This window comes from Phaseolus vulgaris, chromosome 9 (genome assembly GCF_051622355.1).
Source record: "Phaseolus vulgaris cultivar YP4 chromosome 9, ASM5162235v1, whole genome shotgun sequence".
Taxonomy (NCBI): domain Eukaryota; kingdom Viridiplantae; phylum Streptophyta; class Magnoliopsida; order Fabales; family Fabaceae; genus Phaseolus; species Phaseolus vulgaris.
In genome coordinates, this window is record NC_143506.1 from 18,665,885 (window position 1) to 18,673,659 (window position 7,775).

The following is a 7,775-nucleotide window of genomic DNA, read 5'->3' on the forward strand; positions in this document are numbered from 1 at the left end:
AATTTTATCTTTTACGTGATCAACTTTTTTTTATTAAAATGTAGCTAATACTCTACTATAAAAATAATTATTATAATCACACACATTTGTCCGCTCAATTTTCTATCTACACCATTTATACTTTTATTTTTTCCATATAGCATTCTTTTGTTTTTATTTCCATATCTAGTAACTTTTTGTTTTTATTTTCCTATCTAGCACCCTTTTATTTTTTTATTTCCCTATCTAGCACCATTTCAAAAATAAATAAATAAATAAATAATAATTTTTTTTATAATTTTAATTTTGAATAATTAAAAAATAAATATTTTTAACGTTTAAAATATTTAGAAATATAATTAATGAATAAAGAAATGAGTTTTTACAAAATAAAAAAAAAGTAATAAATTAAAAATGTTTAGTTTAAAATTATTTTTTTTTAAGAATGAAGAAAATAAAAAATTAAACTCTACAACAACATAAAAGTTGAATTTATAAAAATAAATTAGAATTTATTTTTATTATTATTGATGATGTAATCACGTTAATTTCAAGTAAAAAATACATGATATAATTATAAAAAAAAAAGCAAAGTCAATTAGTATTAATTAATAGTGGACACACAAATAATATTGAAGTGTCTACCCTAAATGCAAAATCCTAAAAAAAAAAACTAATGCAATTGTTACGCTTAATGCTTAAAAACGAGAAGAAAGCAATGTAAAAATAAATAAATATAGAAAATAAAAACAAACACTTTTAAGTCCCGACATGAAAAGAGTATCAAAGGAGAGGTCTAAGTGAAGTCGAATAAGAACTGATATGGATATAATAGTAACATTTTTAAGCATTAAGTGTAGCATTTGCATTAGTTTTTTTTTTAGGATTTTGCATTTAGGGTAGACACTTCAATATCATTTTTCAATATTATTTGTGTGTCCACTATTAATTAATACTAATTGACTTTGTTTTTCTTTATAATTATGTCATGTATTGTTTACTTGAAATTAACATGATTACATCATCAATAATAAAAAAAATACTAATTTATGTTTATAGATTCAACTTTTATGTTGTTGTAGGGTTTAATTTTTTATTTTCTTCATTTTTAAAAAAATTATTTTAACCTAAACATTTTTAATTTATCACTTTTTTATTTTTATTTTGTAAAAACCCATTTTTTAATTCATTAATTATATTTCTAATTATTTTAAATATTAAAAATATTTATTTTTAATGCATTCAAAAATTAAAATTATCAAAAAAAATTAATTAATTAATTTATTTTTTAAATTGTGCTAGATAGGGAAATAAAAAATAAAAGGGTGCTAGATAGGAAAATAAAAACAAAAGGGTATTAGATAGAGAAATAAAAACAAAAGGGTGTTAGATGGGGAAATAAAAGTGTAAATGGTGCTAGATAGGAAATTCAGTAAAACATTTATCTTTTTCAGTATTTTTATTTTAATTATTTTAAAAAAATCATAATAAAAGATGCACTTTTAAGTCTAGATAAATTAAAAAAAAAACAAATTTATTTATAAAAGGAAATCAAAGTCTCATACATATAACCTATAAACATTTTACTGAATAATTTTTTTGATCATATTAAGGGTATATTAGCGTAATTTATTCTAAAAGATAAGATTTGTTGGGTACCATGTTTGGTTTTACAAAGGTCTCTTGGCTGGTTCCGTGGTTGAATTTGATTTTGTGGGTAGAAGAGGAAAATTACGGGTAGGGGGAGGACAATGGTTTTCTTCAAGAGCTATTTTCTTGAAGATGTACTTTCTTTCGTTCAATACTATTTCTAGTATGCTGTCAATGCCATCTTTTCAGATTTTATTTTTACTGAACCATGTTAATCAATTGGGCTGTTTCTACGTAATTCTATGTTTAGCTTAATGAATTACTTTTCTCTCTCTTATTTTACTATGTGCTATAAAAAATAAAGTGTTTCAACTTTTAATTTTAAAATGCATCACGATTTTGAACTATTAAAAATGAATTAATCAAAGTGAACAAGTTCCATCCACGATCAAGAAGTTATATACCATAAGGTATGTAAGGCTTATCACTAATTTAGTTGATACTTGATTTCTATTAAACAGTATATTAATTCGACTTTTCTGAATATAAAATTAATAAAAAAATAATTCCGGCATACTGTAAATTTTGACTTAAAAAAATGCTTCCATTGAATTTAGACAAAAATATAATTCAATGGTAGACTCAAGTGACTTCTCTAGTTCATAAATAATCTGAAACAGTAAAAAAAAATACATCTCTATCTCTATTTTAGCTATTATCACATAGGTGGTTCAAAGAACTATATCGAACAAAGTATCTCACTGTAGAAGATAAAGATATAAAAAATAATTTAAATAGTTTCCAGAACTAATATTACAACTATTAATTTAAAATCAATTGGTAAATAAAAACATCTATTAAAATTAACTTCAATCATTTACTAATCATAAAATATCAAATTTTTATAGTTCAATAATCAAAATAACAACTTTGTGCTCTCTTCTTTTCGCAACCTTTTTTCACTTACCTTTTATATCCATTATAACATTTGTACCGGTACGGGGAGAGACGGAGACCCACCCGGCTGCCTGATGCCGTGTCAGCCTGACCGAGACCATGAGAACCTACTTGGCAGACCGGCCGATTGACCGAGACCTTTGGAGACTTGGCCGAGAGGTCGAGACCTTGGAAGGCTTGGCCGAGGCGACCGAGAGTTCGAGTCCTTAGAAGACTTGGCCGACTGGCCGAGACCTTGGAAGGCTTGGCCGAGGCGACCGAGAGGTCGAGACCTTAGAAGACTTGGCCGACTGGCCGAGACCTTGGAAGGCTTGGCCGAGGCGACCGAGAGGTCGAGACCTTAGAAGACTTGCCCGAGGGGCCGAGACCTTAGAAGACTTGGCCGAGAGGCCGAGACCTTAGAAGACTTGGCCGAGACGACCGAGACCACTGGAACATGGCCGATGGCCGACTCCTATTATAGTTAACGCTCAAACCAAGATCAGTGAAGTTAATCTATCATTAAGAATTAGGTAATGCAAACCTAAGAGGTGTCCACCTCGATAAATGGGCCCAACAAGGTAGGCCCACTAGAATAATATAAATAGCACGCATTTCAAGGAGTAAGGTATGTCATCATTACTGTTCACCTACCTGAGAGCTAACCACCCGCTTTACTGACTTGAGCGTCGGAGTGCCTTCGCAGGTACCCCCACCATCCGGTGTTCACCCGACGACCGAGTCCCGAGTGCCGAAAGATAAGCAGAAAGAAGAGAAGGATCCCAGTTCATCACTCAGCCACCTGCCCGACCGAAGGAAGGAGAAGAAGACTTCAACAGTTCTCTAGGTCCCATCTCCCTAGCAGGAACAACATTAACATACGACAAACTTGTCTGCCCTGTTGCTTTCAGTTTCCTCTTCATCAGTCGACCTTGTGATCCATGCACAATAATAAATTTTTCCAGCAAGTGGTTATCATTTTGTAGAAAATGTACATTTGAAGTATATTAGCAACAACTTACCTCAACCTCAATGGTGTCATGATAATCCATGATTACTCTACCCAACTCAGATGAGAACCAACACAACACATGTGTCTTTTCTGGAGTCTCAACATCCCGATTCCATTTTTTCACTAATATATAAACATTCAAAGAGAAACTCCAATCAAACATTCAAGTATATTAGAAGATAAAATGATCTCATTCAATATTTATATTTTAGATTTTTAATTGTAAATAACTCGTCTGCTATATCAGTTATCGATTGTAATTATTCTAAGTAACTCGTTTGCTATATCAGTTATACTTGTTATCGATTGTAATTGTTCTATTAGTATAAGTTATTTTTATTTTTTTTTATCTTTTATCTTTTTATAATGTAAGCGAGTAATAATTTTTTATTAATAAAATATATATATTTTTTAATAAACAAATAAATTAAAGGAGATATTTTAAAAGATTAGTTTACAAAAACAAGTACAAGACCTAGAGTTTTGACACTTGTTTTAACAAAACAAAACCTTAAACAAAAGAAAGCACCTACACAAGAGAAGGCTAAAACAACACCATATAACAATACCACAAACTAAAACAATCTATGTTTTATAAACAATCTGTTTTTACTCTAATGAGATACATAAATTTAATATGAATCACCAATAAAATAATTTTTATTTATTTATTTTCTCTGATAAAAAAATTATATATAATTAACTCATTTTATTTATTTATTTTCTCTTTGCTAATAAAAAAAACTATATATAATAAACCCGCATCATAAATAATATGTTAACAAGATATACAGCATCGTCTCCTCAGTTTCGCATGCATAAATAAGTGCGTGTGTATTTTTTTTTCACTTTCGAATGATATGTAAGCAAAACAGTCTATTTCTTCTTTTTATGACTACAATAAAAAAAAAAATTAAGAAGTTAAATATTAGTTTATAAAGTGAATTTTACATTTATATAACTGAACTTATTCTAATTAAATTGAATTTATCTTTTAGTTAAGATAAGATCTCTAACGATATTAAAAATTAAATTTGAAGACTTCTCCTAGAGCTTAAGTATAATAAATTCATTCTTCATGGCAAATTAGTTCAGCACCGCTGAATACGAGTTTGATTTTATTTCTTTTCCTCCTAGAGATTCATTTGATTTAGTAATCAATTTTTTTTTGGAAATTATTAAAAAAAAATATTTGAATGGATTTACAGACCAAATTCTACGTTGATCATAAATATATGAAATACTTTTAAATAAAAGACTATCTTTTTAAACTTTTATATAATGGATTATAATACCTTTATAAATTCATAATTTTAATGATACTTTAATATACACTGGTACACTCGAGTTTCACAAATTCGAGTGGTTACTCAATATGAAAGATTTAAAAATAATTGAACTAATATCAAAATAAAAAATGATTGCAAATACTGCAAACATGTGTATACATAAATATATATTCCTAATAAAAAAAATATTTCACAAGGAAATATAAAATTATATATTATAATCCTTAGTTAATTTCTCCTCCTGTATGTTTCTATTTATTATAGTATTATTATTATTATTATCCTGTAAAAGAAATAATTGACCTATATATACAATAACAAGCTTACCAAATATAATTAATAATGATCTTGCTTACATTTATCCTTCACTTTTTTAAAACTTATTTACCTTTTCTTTATGCAAATTGCTTACCCTTTAATTATTTTAGAAAGGCCAATCATAGATTAAAAGAGAAGTAATCCTACTATAAAATAGTTAAGTAATTATTTTTAGAGTTTTTAAAAAATCATAACTTACTATATGTATATATGTTTGTTTAGAATCATTAAGGTATTAAAAAATAGTTTATTATGTTAGAAACTATTCAAAACAGATTATGCTTGTTTGCGTTTTTTATATAATTTATTTTGAAAAAACTGAAACAAGTGATTACGTTTTTTTTTTGAAGAAGTTGTACGCTTAATAAAAGGAACTCTAATGACAAAATATAAACAAAAATAACTGTTTTTTTTATCAGCTAAAAATAGCTGTTCAATCAATAAAGTTATATATCCATCTCACTTATTTTTTTTATCACTAAAAAAATGTTGAGCAATCAGGCACAGCAACTGTATTGTTTTTTCTCTTGTAACAATAAGAGCCAGAAAATTTTGGTTTACAATTATTTATTAGTAAAATTACACTTTAACAGTATATTTAATTTTTATATATCTCCATAAATTGTTCATTGGCTTCCTCTCTCTTTCCTTGCTATAACTTTAATTATGCCCTTTCACTTTTTTTTTGTTTAACCTTCTTTATATTTAAACCACTCATGTTCTTTATTCTCCTTATCACTTCAATATATTTAAAAAAATAAATAAAAATAAATAAATATAAAAATAGAAAGTAGCGAATACATAGAAAAGAATAGGATCAATATTTAAGAAAAAGAGAAATGCTTCTAGGAGTTTCATTTAAAAGAAGTAGGAAAAAAAGGAAATAGAATCTTACTGTTTTTTTACAGGAGTATCTGATTTTATATCTTTTTAATGAAAAGTATTGTTTAGAAATACGTAAACATATCGAGTGTGAGAAAATTAAAAAGTGCAGAAGTCATTTTTTTCTCTCATTCCCATTCTCTTCTATTCCTCTACTCTCTCCTTCACTCCTTCTTCCAATAAATTAAATTACGTGGTTTGAAATAAAATATATGAGGAATTGAAATATAACTCGGTTTTTTATATTTTATTTATTCGACTTGGTTTATAATTAATTTTCTTAAAAAAATTAAGTAATCATCATCAATGGAAATTGGTTCTCTTATTTAAACTTTTTGTTTTCTTAAATAAATTGTGTTGGCAGCACGTTCTCCACGGTAACGAGGATCAACCGAAATTGCTTCATAATATCGCTACGCATACGCCTAAGAAAATCGGTTACTATAATCCAATCAAATCAAATTATCACACAGGTAAATGCAAGTGAGAACTAACCGATTGAGCGGAGCAAAGCAACCTTAAGCCATGGACGCACCTTTTCCTTGTGTTTGTACTGTACCAACTGTGAAGTAAAAACGCGCAGGCCTTTTTCACTGCTTATCGCTTTCCTTCAACTTCAAAATCAACACCTGCAACCGTCCTTGTTCTCTTTTCCACGATTCAAAATCAACAAATTAACAAATCAGATTGGAATAACAAAACTACCGATTCAAAATTCACGAGAATAATCGAATTAATGAATCAATTAGAAAACCTTACCTACCTCTATATTCAAGTAGAAGTTCTCATCCTCGAGCAACTCTACAAGCTTCTCTTCTGCTTTTGGATTTGACTCCAATATCATGATCTATAATAAGGTTCTCATGCGATTGAACCAACAAATGAATCAGCATTTAAAAAGAAAATGAAAATGTGCTACGAATGTTGATAATACCTCTTTCCCTCGTTGGAGGAGAGTTTGTATACAAAGGATCCGTCACCGGATTCGCCAATTTATCAGTTAGTGGAACTGAAATACACACACACATATATATATATATATATATATATATATATATATATATATAACGATTTTACAGTGAGAGGAAGAACCACGATAGCAGGCGGAGAGCAAGACGTAAACGACGAAAATTGCAGTGTCAAATGCTGTTATGGTATATTTGGAGTAAACTTCCTCTTAATTATCATTCTGAAAGAGAGATAACTTTAGGTTAATATGCTTCAGAGTATCTTAATTATTAGATATATAACGCCGAAAAAAGGCACTCAGTTTTTTTTAATACTTTTTAGAGTTAAATTTAATTGCAAATAAGCAACTTTAAAATTCTAATTATTAATGATATTACATACTGGTATAATATCACTTGACATATCAGTTAATTAAGTGTAGTTTTTCATTTCTCAATCTCCTTTTCCAAACTTATGAAATTAGAACTGTTAAGAAAATCAGTCATTTTGTACGAAGAGCAACAATAAGTGAGAGGAAGTTTGCTTTGAATTTCAATCAATTTATAATCTCCAAATTATTTTTTAAGAATAAATAATTTTGTTAATTTTTAAAATTCATTTAGAGTATTTTACAAATTTCATAAAAAAGTATTATATAAATCATTCAATCTTATGAAAAAAATTATTAGGTAGCGGTTGCTGTATTATAAATGAAATTATTCCTCTAAGATTAAGCTAGGAAAAAATTGTTGATGTGATGGTATTTAATTGACAATCTTGTATCATATTATAATTTAAATAAAAATAATTATTAAAAAAAT

The 7,775-nt window shown here is 27.7% G+C and overlaps 1 long non-coding RNA gene across 1 annotated transcript; it reads right to left on the reverse strand.

Moving 5' to 3' along the window:
- Positions 1 to 3,305: 3,305 nt before the first annotated feature.
- On the reverse strand, positions 3,306 to 6,654 carry LOC137820483 (uncharacterized). The gene is made up of 3 exons (XR_011082637.2): positions 6,502 to 6,654; positions 3,528 to 3,640; positions 3,306 to 3,436 (listed from the first exon to the last, which is right to left on the reverse strand). It is a non-coding gene; the product is annotated as an uncharacterized LOC137820483 (long non-coding RNA).
- Between the last annotated feature and the right edge of the window lie 1,121 nt (positions 6,655 to 7,775).